Source organism: Elephas maximus, chromosome 9, assembly GCF_024166365.1.
Source record: "Elephas maximus indicus isolate mEleMax1 chromosome 9, mEleMax1 primary haplotype, whole genome shotgun sequence".
In the NCBI taxonomy this organism is placed as follows: Eukaryota; Metazoa; Chordata; class Mammalia; order Proboscidea; family Elephantidae; genus Elephas; species Elephas maximus.
In genome coordinates, this window is record NC_064827.1 from 50,509,496 (window position 1) to 50,523,101 (window position 13,606).

Below are 13,606 nucleotides of genomic sequence, written 5' to 3' on the forward strand. Positions count from 1 at the left end.
GCTATAAATCCAAATTCAGAATGTCTGCTCTAAGGGAAGCCTTTTTCTCTCTGCCGGCTCTGGGAGAAAGTCCTTGAGTCTTCAGCTTCTGCCTCCTGGTTCCTTGAAGCTCTGTATGTGTCTCGGCATCTATTTTACCCCATATCTCTTCCCCCGTCTCTGCTCTCTTGCTTGTCCTAATCTGCTCTTTTTATATTTTGTAAGAGATTGACTCAAAACACATCCTACACTAACCCTGCCTTATTCACATGGCAAAAACAGCCCATTCCCAGTGGGATTATAACCACAGGTGTAGAGGTTAGGATTTACAGCACATTTTGGGGGGACACAATTCAGTCCATAATAGTTGCTGTGAAGTCGATTCTGACTCATGGCAGCCCCACGTATGGAGAATAGAACTGCTCCATTGGGTTTTCAAGGCTGTGACCTTTTAGGAGCAAATCACCAGCCCTGTCTTCCCAAGAGCCTCTGGATGGATGGGTTTGAACGGCCAAACTTTGGTTAGTAGTCAGCGCTTATTAACCATTTGTGCCACCAAGGAACCCCTGATGAATGCTAAAGTTTGAGAAACCTCTGATCTAGGACAGTGGTAGACAAATTATGCAGCCTGTTTTTGTAAATTTTTAGTACGACGCAGCCGTGCTCATTCATTTACGTATTTTACAATGACAGAGTTGAGTGGTTGCCACAGGCACTAAAATATTTACTCTCTGCCCTTTAAAGAAAAAATTTGCTGACACCTGACCTGCTAGTCTCAATTTTAATATATGCATAAGTCACCTGGGGATCTTGTTAAATTGCAGGCTGGTTCAGTAAGCCTAGAATGGAGCCTGAGATACTACTCCCAGGTAACACTCAAGTTGCTGGTCTGTGGACTACACCTTGGGGAGCAATGTGAGCCACGAATTTGAGCAATGTCTGTAATTAAAAAATTTCTAGTAGCCACATTAAGAATAAAAAGAAACAGGTGAAATTAATTTTAATAAAATACCTAACCCAGTGTATCCAAAATATTATTTCAATATCTAATAAATGTGCAAATTATTAATGAGATGTTTTACTTTTTTGTAGTTTTTTTTTAAGTCTTTGAAATCTGGTGTGGATTTCATACATATCAATTCAAACTAGCCATATTTCAAGTACTCATTTGCCAAAAGTGAAAGGTTGTTACCAAATTGGACAGTGCATCGCTACAGTTGAACTGGTGATTGCGGGTGATGAGGAGTTTAGATTTAGTTTAGTATGAGGGCAATAGAGAGAGGGGGTTAAGGAAAGAAAAACCAAGTAAGACTTTGTGCACTTGTGAATTTTTCCCACGGCTGGCCTGGTGTGAAGCAACTTCTTTCTTTTCACTCTGTGACCCTGAAGGCAGGGGAATTTTACAGCTCTGTAGGAATTGACTCGACGGCAATGGTTTTGGGTTGTTTTTTTTGGTTATATCACAGGTAAATGATGTGTTTTCGTGTACTGAGCTGGGATAATCTTAAAGTGTTATTACTGCAGGAAAATGTGACCTGAATTTGAATTCTCAAAGACTTCTTGTACTTCATTTTCATGATGAGTAAGTACTTAAATCTTCTTGTAGCTGAGCTGGGAAGGGGCCAGGGCAGTGGAGTAGGGGCAATTTCCATGAATGAGGAGGGGGTCCAGGGCTGGGCCAAGGGGAGTTTTAATTCTGAGTTACCAGGCCATGGAAACAGTCCATGGCAGGAAGGAACATGCTGGATGGAGTTTAAGAAAAAAAACCCAAAAGATCAAGAGCCAAGAGACCAGATTGCTGAGCTAGTCGGGCTGGAAAGGTAAAGTAGGAGGGGAGAAGGAGAATGAAAATTGAGTTGGCAAAAAGGAGAGAGGTGGAAATGGGGTCACCAGAGGCAGGATGAAGTATTGACAAGTTGGAGGAAAGTTTGAGTTTATTTTCATAGTTGGCTGTGGTTCCCCCTACTATCCCTTTAGTTTTGAGTGAGAACTGAGGGTATGTTGCACAGTTCCAGAGGCATCTGTAAGATGGAGGGATGGAAGCCTGATCCAAAATGTGAATTCCCTGCTTGCTCTGCCTCGATCCTCCATTCCTCATAGATTTAAAACAAAAACACAACTCTTGTTTGAAGAGCCTGGTTAGAAAATTAGGGGATGTGGTTGACTGGAAAGAGAGGAGAATTTGGTCAGAGGGAGAATATACGTTAGGGAAGGCAATTGGAGATGTCATATAAAACCAGTCATGTGCTGCAGAACCACTTGTGAGAGTCACATGTTAAATTTTCAGGAATTTTGTGAGTGTTGTTAGTTATTAAAACTTAAATTGTGTAAACACACACCTAAGTAAATTATTAAAAACAAAGGTAGGAGGGGGCCAAGATGGCTGACTAGGTAGATGCTACCTCAGATCCCTCTTGCAACAAAGACTCGGAAAAACAAGTGAATCGATCACATACATGACAATCTACGAACCCTGAACAACAAACACAGATTTAAAGAGTTGACCTGAGTGACAGAGACAGAGAACGAACAACTATGGGGAAGCAGAGACTGTTTTCGGAGCCTGGAGCCAGCATCCCAGTCAGGTAACCTTGGCGCCGGGCTTAGGACTGGGCTCAGGGGAGCTGAACACAACATCCTGTGACTGCGCAAACAAGGGGCGCAGCCCTACCCCCCTGAACTGACCCCAGGAGAGGACCCAGCCGGTCTGCCCCGGTGGCGCGGCGACGCGGCTGGTGGGAGGAGAAGTCCCCGGGAGGCAGTGACTGGTTTTGGAGCCGGGAGTGCAGCGTCCCAGCTGGGGAACCTCGGCCCGGGCTTCGGACTGGGCACAGGAGAGCTGAGCACGACATCCTGTCATGGCGCAAACACGGGGTGCAGACCTACCCCCCTGAACTGACCCTGGGAGGGGGCCCAGCCAGTCCGCGCAGGCGGTGCGGCAACGCGGCTGGCGGGAGGAGAAGTCTCCCCGGAGGCCGTGACTGATTTTGGAGCCGGGAGTGCAGCGTCCCAGCCGGGGAACCTTTACGCTGGGCTTTGGACTGGCAGCGGAGGAACTGACCGCGGCTTCTGCAGGCCAGACCCTCGGGGGCAATCTCTACACAGCCAGCACACACAGGCGACGCGCCCCTCGGGAATCTCAGATAAAATAGTCATCACAAGCAAGATAAGCAACTTTGGCTATATTCCAGGGTGCTACTCTCCCCTGTTTTTCTGGGTCCTCCCCTCCCCTTCCTAGGCGGCTTCATTAACATTGGAATTTCCTGAGCCAGAGGGAGAACGGCTCTGGCTCTGCAGCTTTTCTTTTCCCTCTTTTTCTTTTTTGGTCTTTTCCTAACCCATTCTTCTGGCCTGAGAGAAGCAACCACAAAAAACCCAGGGACCAAAAATCCTTCCCTAATTGGACTAAAAACACAGAACCAGCTCCAGCCAAGCATATATGATCCAAATCTCGGGCTTTCATCCCGACAGGGAACAAGGTGGCTATTATAATGCAAAGGCATTTCTGATAGGGATCTGACTGCATTTTTTTTTTTTAGCGGATTTACTGGAAAAACACGTTTCCCAGGTCTGATATCTCTGCTTATTCAACAGAGCCCTAACTGACCCACAACAGGGAACTGAGGGCTGAAGCTCCCCCCAGACCACCTAGCCTCTTGCCTTAGGGGTCTAAGGAGGGTGACACCTACCAATCAGTAGAGGTACTTGCATTGGGGGCCTAAGGTACAGCTGCAGAGCCCTTGCACCAAGGTGCTTTAGGAATAGAGACACACCTACCTCACTGACACTTGGGGGAAGCCTGTCAGCATCCTGCCCCCCCTGGAGTGTGAACCCCAGCTGCTAATAGAATCTGGTGCACACAACTATCACCACTACTTCTCAAGGTGGATAGGTGTTAGGGTGCAGCACACACTTGATGACCCAGAATCAGATTCTACTCAAGAATAGTGAACAGACTCAGGCATACATATCTGGCAACAGCCCAAACCAGCTGGTAATATAGGTCATAAGTAAGTCAAGGGCTACAGCAATCAAGACAGCACAATCTAGTAGCCCATCCACATATATTGAAAGAAAACAAAACAAGATAAGACTCAGTGAGCAAATATAGAATAAATCACTACAATATCTTAGTGATGGCTCAGAGACAGCAGTCGATATCAAACCACATAAAGAAGCAGACCATGACAGCTTCTACAACCCCCCAAACAAAAGAATCAAAATCTTTCCCAAATGAAGATACCATCCTGGAATTATCAGATACAGAATATAAAAAACTAATTTACAGAATGCTTCAAGACATCAGGGATGACCTCAGAAATGAAATAAGGCAAACTGCAGAAAAAGCCAAGGAACACACTGATAAAACAGTTGAAGAACTCAAAAAGATTATTCAAGAACATAGTGGAAAAATAAATAAGTTGCAAGAATTCATAGAGAGACAGCATGCAGAAATCCAAAAGCTTAACAATAAAATTACAGAATTCGAAAACGCAATAGGAAGTCAGAGGAGCAGACTCGAGCAATTAGAATGCGGAGTGGGAAATCTGGAGGACCAGGGAATTAACACCAACATAGCTGAAAAAAATCAGATAAAAGAATTAAAAAAAATGAAGAAACCCTAAGAATCATGTGGGACTCTATCAAGAAGGATAACTTGCGTGTGATTGGAGTCCCAGAACAGGGAGGGAGGACAGAAAACACAGAGAGAATAGTTGAAGATCTCCTGACAGAAAACTTCCCTGACATCATGAAAGATGAAAGGATATCTATCCAAGATGCTCATCGAACCCCATTTAAGATTGATCCAAAAAGAGAAACACCAAGACATATTATCATCAAACTTGCCAAAACCAAAGATAAAGAGAAAATTTTAAAAGCAGCCAGGGATAAAAGAAAGGTCTCCTTCAAGGGAGAATCAATAAGAATAAGTTCAGACTACTCAGCAGAAACCATGTAGGCAAGAAGGCAATGGGATGACATATACAGAGCACTGAAGGAGAAAAACTGCCAGCCAAAGATCATATATCCAGCAAAACTCTCTCTGAAATATGAAGGTGAAATTAAGATATTTACAGATAAACACAAGCTTAGAGAATTTGCAAAAACCAAACCAAAGCTACAAGAAATACTAAAGGAAATTCTTTGATCAGAAAACCAATAATACCAGATACCAGCACAACACAAGGTCACAGAACAGAACATCCTTAATATCAACTCAAATAGGGAAATCACAAAAACAAATTAAGATTAATTAAAAAAAAATGCTTAAAACAGGGAATCATTGAAGTCAATATGTAAGAGATTACAATAATCAAAAAGAGGGACTAAATACAGGTGGCATAGAACTGCCATATGGAGAGGGATACAAGGCGATATAGGACAATACAAGTTAGGTTTTTACTTAGAAAAATAGGGGTAAATATTAAGGTGACCACAAAGAGGTATAACAACTCCATAACTCAAAATAAAAACCAAGAAAAACGTAACGACTCAACAAACATAAAATCAAATACTATGAAAATGAGGATCTCACAACTTACTAAGAAAAACGTCTCAGCACAAAAAAGTAAGTGGAAAAATTAAATTGTCAACAACACACATAAAAAGGCATCAAAATGACAACACTAAACACTTATTTATCTATAATTACACTGAATGTAAATGGACTAAATGCACCAATAAAGAGACAGAGAGTCTCGGACTGGATAAAGAAACACGATCCGTCTATATGTTGCCTACAAGAGACACACCTTAGACTTAGAGACACAAACAAAAACTCAAAGGATGGAAAAAAAATATATCAAGCAAACAATAAGCAAAAAAGAAGAGGAGTAGCAATATTAATTTCTGACAAAATAGACTTTAGACTTAAATCCACCACAAAGGATAAAGAAGGACACTACATAATGATAAAAGGGACAACTGACCAGGAAGATATAACCATATTAAATATTTATGCACCCAATGACAGGGCTGCAAGATACATAAATCAAATTTTAACAGAACTGAAAAGTGAGATAGACACCTCCACAATTATAGTAGGAGACTTCAACACACCACTTTTGGAGAAGGACAGGACATCCAGTAAGAAGCTCAGTAGAGACACGGAAGATCTAATTACAACAATCAACCAACTTGACCTCATTGACTTATACAGAACTCTTCACCCAACTGCTGCAAAGTATACTTTTTTTTCTAGCGCACATGGAACATTCTCTAGAATAGACCACATATTAGGTCATAAAACAAACCTTTGCAGAATCCAAAACATCGAAATATTACAAAGCATCTTCTCAGACCACAAGGCCATAAAAGTGGAAATCAGTAACAGAAAAATTAGGGAAAAGAAATCAAATACTTAGAAACTGAACAATACCCTCCTGAAAAAAGACTGGGTTATAGAAGACATTAAGGAGGGAATAAGGAAATTCATAGAATGCAACGAGAATGAAAGTACTTCCTATCAAAACCTCTGGGGACACAGCAAAAGCAGTGCTCAGAGGCCAATTTATATCGATAAATGCACACATACAAAAAGAAGAAAGAGCCAAAATCAGAGAACTGTCCCTACAACTTGAACAAATAGAAAGCGAGCAACAAAAGAATCCATCAGGCACCAGAAGAAAACAAATAATAAAAATTAGAGCTGAACTAAATGAATTAGAGAACAGAAAAACAATTGAAAGAATTAACAAAGCCAAAAGCTGGTTCTTTGAAAACATTAACAAAATTGATAAACCATTGGCTAGACTGACTAAAGAAATATAGGAAAGGAAACAAATAACCCTAATAAGAAACGAGAAGGGCCACATCAGAACAGACCCAACTGAAATTAAAAGAATCATATCAGATTATTACGAAAAATTGTACTCTAACAAATTTGCAAACCTAGAAGAAATGGATGAATTCCTGGAAAAACACTACCTACCTAAAATAACACAATCAGAAGTAAAACAACTAAATAGACCCATAACAAAAAAGAGATTGAAACGGTAATCAAAAAACTCCCAGCAAAAAAAAGCCCTGGCCTGGATGGCTATACTGCAGAGTTCTACCAAACTTTCAGAGAAGCGTTAACACCACTACTACTGGAGGTATTTCAAAGCATAGAAAATGATGGAATACTACCCAACTCATTCTATGAAGCCACCATCTCCCTGATACCAAAACCAGGTAAAGACATCACAAAAAAAGAAAATTACAGATCTATATCCCTCATGAACATAGATGCAAAAATCCTCAACAAAATTCTAGCCAATAGAATTCAACAACATATCAAAAAAATATTTCACCACGACCAAGTGGGATTTATACCAGGTATGCAAGGCTGGTTTAATATTAGAAAAACCATTAATGTAATGTACCATATAAATAAAACAAAAGACAAAAACCACATGATCTTATCAATTGATGCAGAAAAGGCATTTGACAAAGTCCAACACCCGTTTATGATAAAAACTCTCACCAAAATAGGAATTGAAGGAAAATTCTCAACATAATAAAGGGCATCTGTACAAAGCCAACAGCCAACATCACTCTAAATGGAGAGAGCCTGAAAGCATTTCCCTTGAGAACGGGAACCAGACAAGGATGCCCTTTATCACGGCTCTTATTCAACATAGTGCTAGAAGTCCTAGCCAGGGCAATTAGGCTAGACAAAGAAATAAAGGGCATCCGGATTGGCAAAGAGGAAGTAAAATTATCTCTATTTGCAGATGACATGATCTTATACACAGAAAACCCTAAGGAATCCTCCAGAAAACTACTGAAACTAATAGAAGAGTTTGGCAGAGTCTCAGGTTATAAGATAAACATACAAAAATCACTTGGATTCCTCTACATCAACAAAAAGAACATTGAAGAGGAAATCACCAAATCAATACCATTCACAGTAGCCCCCAAGAAGATAAAATACTTAGGAATAAATCTTATCAAGGATGTAAAAGACTTATACAAAGAAAACTACAAAGCACTACTAGAAGAAATTCAAAAGGACATACTTAAGTGGAAAAACATACCTTGCTCATGAATAGGAAGACTTAACACAGTAAAAATGTCTATTCTACCAAAAGCCATCTATACATACAAGGCACTTCCGATCCAAATTCCAATGTCATTTTTTAATGTGATAGAGAAACAAATCACCAACTTCATATGGGAGGGAAAGAAGCCTTGGATAAGCAAAGCATTACTGAAAAAGAAGAAGAAAGTGAGAGGCCTCACTCTACCGGATTTCAGAAGCTATTATACAGCCACAGTAGTCAAAACAGCCTGGTACTGGTACAACAAGAGACACATAGACCAGTGGAACAGAATTGAGAACCCAGATATAGACCCATCCACATATGAGCAGCTGATATTTGACAAAGGCCCAGTGTCAGTTAACTGGGGAAAAGATAGTCTTTTTAACAAATGGTGCTGGCATAATTGGATATCCATTTGCAAAAAAATGAAACAGGACCCATACCTCACACCATGCACAAAAACTAACTCCAAGTGGATCAAAGACCTAAACATAAAGATTAAAACGATAAAGATCATGGAAGAAAAAATAGGGACAACCTTAGGAGCCCTAATACAAGGCATAAACAGAATACAAAACATTACCAAAAATGACGAAGAGAAACCAGATAACTGGGAGCTCCTAAAAATCAAACACCTATGCTCATCTAAAGACTTCACCAAAAGAGTAAAAAGACCACCTACAGACTGGGAAAGAATTTTCAGCTATGACATCTCCGACCAGCACCTGATCTCTAAAATCTATATGATTCTGTCAAAACTCAACCACAAAAAGACAAACGACCCAATCAAGAAGTGGACAAAGGATATGAACACACACTTCACTAAAGAAAATATTCAGGCAGCTAAAAGATACATGAGAAAATGCTCTCAATCATTAGCCATTAGAGAAATGCAAATTAAAACTACGATGAGATTCCATTTCACACCAACAAGGCTGGCATTAATCCAAAGAACACAAAATAATAAATGTTGGAGAGGCTGCGGAGAGATTGGAACTCTCATACACTGCTGGTGGGAATGTAAAATGGTACAACCACTTTGGAAATCTATCTGACATTATCTTAAACAGTTAGAAATAGAACTACCATACAACCCAGAAATCCCACTCCTCAGAATATACCCTAGAGAAACAAGAGCCTTCACACAAACAGATATATGCACACCCATGTTTATTGCAGCTCTGTTTACAATAGCAAAAAGCTGGAAGCAACCAAGGTGTCCATCAACAGATGAATGGTTAAATAAATTGTGGTATATTCACACAATGGAATACTACACATCGATAAAGAACAGTGAGGAATCTGTGAAACATTTCATAACATGGAGGAACCTGGAAGGCATTATGCTGAGCGAAATTAGTCAGAGGCAAAAGGACAAATATTGTATAAGATTACTATTATAAGATCTTGAGAAATAGTATAAACTTAGAAGAACACATACTTTTGTTGTTACGAGGAGGGGAGGGAGGGAGGAGAGGGTTTTTTACTGATTAATTAGTAGATAAGAACTGCTTTAGGTGAAGGGAAGGACAATACTCGATACGTGGAAGGTCAGCTCAACTGGACTGGACCAAAAGCAAAGCAGTTTCCGGGATAAACTGAATGCTTCAAAGATCAGCGGAACAAGGGCAGGGGTTTGGGGACCATGGTTTAAGGGGACTTCTAAGTCAATTGGCAAAATAATTCTATTATGAAAACATTCTGCATCCCACTTTGAAATGTGGCACCTGGGGTCTTAAATGCTAACAAGCAGCCATCTAAGATGCATCAATTGGTCTCAACCCACCTGGAGCAAAGGAGAATGAAGAACGCCAAGGTCACACAAGAACTAAGAGCCCAAGAGACAGAAAGGGCCACATGAACCAGAGACCTACATCATCCTGAGACCAGAAGAACTAGTTGGTGCCCGACCACAATCCATGACTGCCCCGACAGGGAGCACAACAGAGAACCCCTGAGGGAGCAGGAGATCAGTGGGATTCTCACAAAAAGACCATACTTAATCGTCTGACTGAGACTAGAGGAATCCCGGCAGTCATAGTCCCCAAACCTTCTGTTGGCCCAGGAGAGGAACCATCCCCGAAGACAACTCATCAGACATGAAAGGGACTGGACAGTGGGTAGGAGAGAGATGCTGATGAAGAGTGAGCTAATTATATCAGGTGGACACTTGAGAGTGTGTTGGCATCTCCTGTCTGGAGGGGGGATGGGAGGATAGAGAGAGTTGGAAGATGGCAAAATTGTCACGAAAGGATAGACTGGAAGGGCTGACTCATTAGGGGGAGAGCAAGTGGGAGTACGGAGTAAGGTGTATATAAACTTATATGCGACAGTCTGACTTGATTTGTAAACGTTCACTTGAAGCTCAATAAAAGTTAATAAAAAAAAAAATACAATGCAAACCATGCAGGTAATTTGAAATTTTCTAGTAGCCACATTAAAAATGTAAAAGGAGACAGGTGAGATTAATTTTAGCAATATATTTAAAACTCAATATACCCAAAATAGTATAAATTTCAACATGTAATCAATAAAAAATAGTTAATAAGTTAAAAAAAAAACAAAAAACAAAGGTAATAAGTAGACTGTGGTAATGGTTGTTGGCTCAAGATTGTGGGAAGTGCTGGGCCCAAGGAAACACACCTGCTTCTTAGATCTGGCTGGTGGCTGTCATTTTGTGGTCTCTCTAACGGGAGCAGCGAGTAGTGAGAATAGATGTTATACAAGAAGACCTTTGGGAGTTGTTGGGCACCTTTGTTCACATTGCCTCCCTTCTACCCGAATGAGGCACGAGGTGGTGTGTGGGATTCCTCCCCTTCCATAAGCAGAATTATGGAGGCAGTGCAGGGCATTACTGTGCCAGGACCTCTGGTGGCGGTGGGGGTGGAGGGACAGGGGCTGTGGCAAGAGGTCTTCAGGCAGCTTGAGAGAGGCCTGGAGCTGCAGAGCAAGAGACGAGATAAAATGGAAGCCACGTGCGAAGGCCGACACTTACGAGACATTCTAAGTGGGAATCTCAAAATAGTTGGGGAGATTTTGTGGGGGAAGATACTAGAGGCCCTGAAATCTTTGGTAGAATATATTAAAGTCACATTAAATCTGGAAATGACCTTATATAGGGTGACCATTTACATTATCATTCACACTGGGGCACTTGAGAATAAAAGGTGTTATTAATAAAATAGCCAGGACTAATGGTATAAATTGGGACTGTCCTGGCAAACCAGACATATGGTCACTCTGCTTATAAAGGATCAGATCCAGTGGTTCTTGAAGGGGATGGCCGTATCCTCTGAGGAACTTTTTAGAAATGAACATGCAGTTAGGAGTGGGGTGGCAGGGGATGGGGAGGGCAGTTGTCAGAATTTGGTGACGGAAAGGGCGTGTAGTTCACAGCAGCTCCGTTGGTGATGGTCACCACTCCTCTCCACCCTGAGTTCCACCCCCTAGGAAAACACTGGTGATCACAGAAGTACCACAGTCACACAGTGCTAGATAGAGGCAGGGCTAGAACCCAGGGCCTAGCACAGCACTTAGCACAGAGCAGGTGTTAACGGTGGATTTATTGACTGATTGCCTGGAAGAACTCGTATTCTGATTGCTAGTCTGTTTTTCTTTGTCCATGATTTTGTCAGGTTCTGGGGCGAGGCAGCCTGAAGCTTTCCTGTGTGTGTATGGGGGGTGGGGGAAGTGGGGAGCACAGAGGGAGGGGCTGCTCTTACCACCCTGGAATCAGTTCCCTCCTCAGGCTCTGGCCTTGGCTGCTCTTCCTTGCCCAGCTCTGACTGACCTGTGTACAGTCCTGAGGAGATCGACACAGCCCCCACCCCGACATGACCAGCCTACCTTTGTTAGACATTGCTCGGGAGACTGAGCACAGACCTATCTGTAGGCCTGTATTTGTAGCGTGACTGTGAGGTGCCCAGGAGAAAGGCTGCATGAGGAAAAGGGAGTGTGCATGCAGAGGGCCATAAAATAGCGCCTTCCAATCACAATTGAATGGTTCAGGTGATGCAGGGCAGCCTGTAATACAGGCGCCATATTTTCTGGACCTAGACTGTCAGTAAATAATATGACACAGATGTTGCTGAATATTTTATGATTAACTTGCCCCAGGAGTCTCTAAATGTTTTATAATTTCTGGGGTAAAGAAAGCAAGCTTCCACGGCTATGTGCTCTTAGCAGCTTATTTAAAGTCATTATAATGCCTGAGACAGGAGACTGTCCTTTTCACAAGTCACTTTTAAGAAGACAATAGCCGTAAAGATTAAAGCTTCAATCAGTGCCAACACTGTGAACACAGAGAAATAACAGTACCTAACTGGAGGGAGTGGAGACTAATTTCAGGTCCAGTGTAATGATTCTGTGGTTTGGATTAGGACATAACCAATCTTGAAAGCTGAGATTGACGTCTCTTGCTTTTTTGGATTGAAGGCAGTGACCTGCGGAACAGGAGTTTTTTTTTTTTTATGATGAGGGGGTACTACTGTTGTTTATAAGGGATCTATTTTTTATTCATCTCAAGATTAGGTTTGCCAGTATGATGTAAATCTTTCCTGCTTTCCATTCTTAACCCATATCTATATCTTCTTAAACAGCAGAGGGCTCCCTACTGACAGCAATCTGAGGGTGCTCCCCAGGGTGAGCACCAAGTGCTCTGAGTTTTTTTTTTGTTTGTTCTTTATCTACCTCTTCACATAGCTTCAATGATCTCAGAGTGGAATCTGGCTCCACGAGTCAGGGTAGGGGGTATGGGTAGGAAAAAAGATATAATTAGAGCAGGGGTGTGGCAGGAATGTAGGAAAAATGTAGCATAATGGGAAGTGTGTGAATTTAGGAGACATGGTTGTGATTCAGATCCCAGCACTGCTTCTTACTAGCTTGGTGTCTTTGAGCCAGGTCTTTATCCTCTCTGCAGTTTCCTCATTTATACGATGGTAAAAAAACACTAACTTATTTGTAAAGCTCGTGGCACAATGCCTGGCCCAAAGGAGGTGCTCAGTAAAAATTAGTTGTGAAAAACAGCAAGGTCCATCCAGGGTAGGGGAAGAAAGAGGCAGAAAATGAGTAGGGGGCCTGCTACACGCAATGCTGACATGACTCATTCTGGGAAATATTACACACATTAAGCTTTTAAGTATATGCCCACTAAGTGATTAACAACAATCATTTATAGGAAGCAAATAGACATTATCATTTTATATTGGTTTTCCATTTATTTGGGAAATGCTTGTAATCTTTGACATCTAAATGATCAGATGTATAAAATTCTAATACAGAAATTTGAAATACTTCTATGAAATATTTCTATGCCTTTTCAGAGAGAAACTTGATAAACCAAAGAATAAAACCAGTTTAAAGAAGAAGAGTGGTATAAGCTGTTTGGAGGTACTTTCTAAACCTTGTTCTAGATTTTGGGGTCAGAAGATGCAAAGGAAATGCTTTCTGACCACCCTTCACTTTGAGTGGTGGGAACCACCCTTGACATAGTTGACCAGAGTTTCGGCACAAGAAGAGTTTTTAAGGTTCTTGGCTGTGTGCCGTCCAGTTGATTTTCGACTCATAGTGACCCCACGTAGCAGAGTAGAACTGCCCCATAC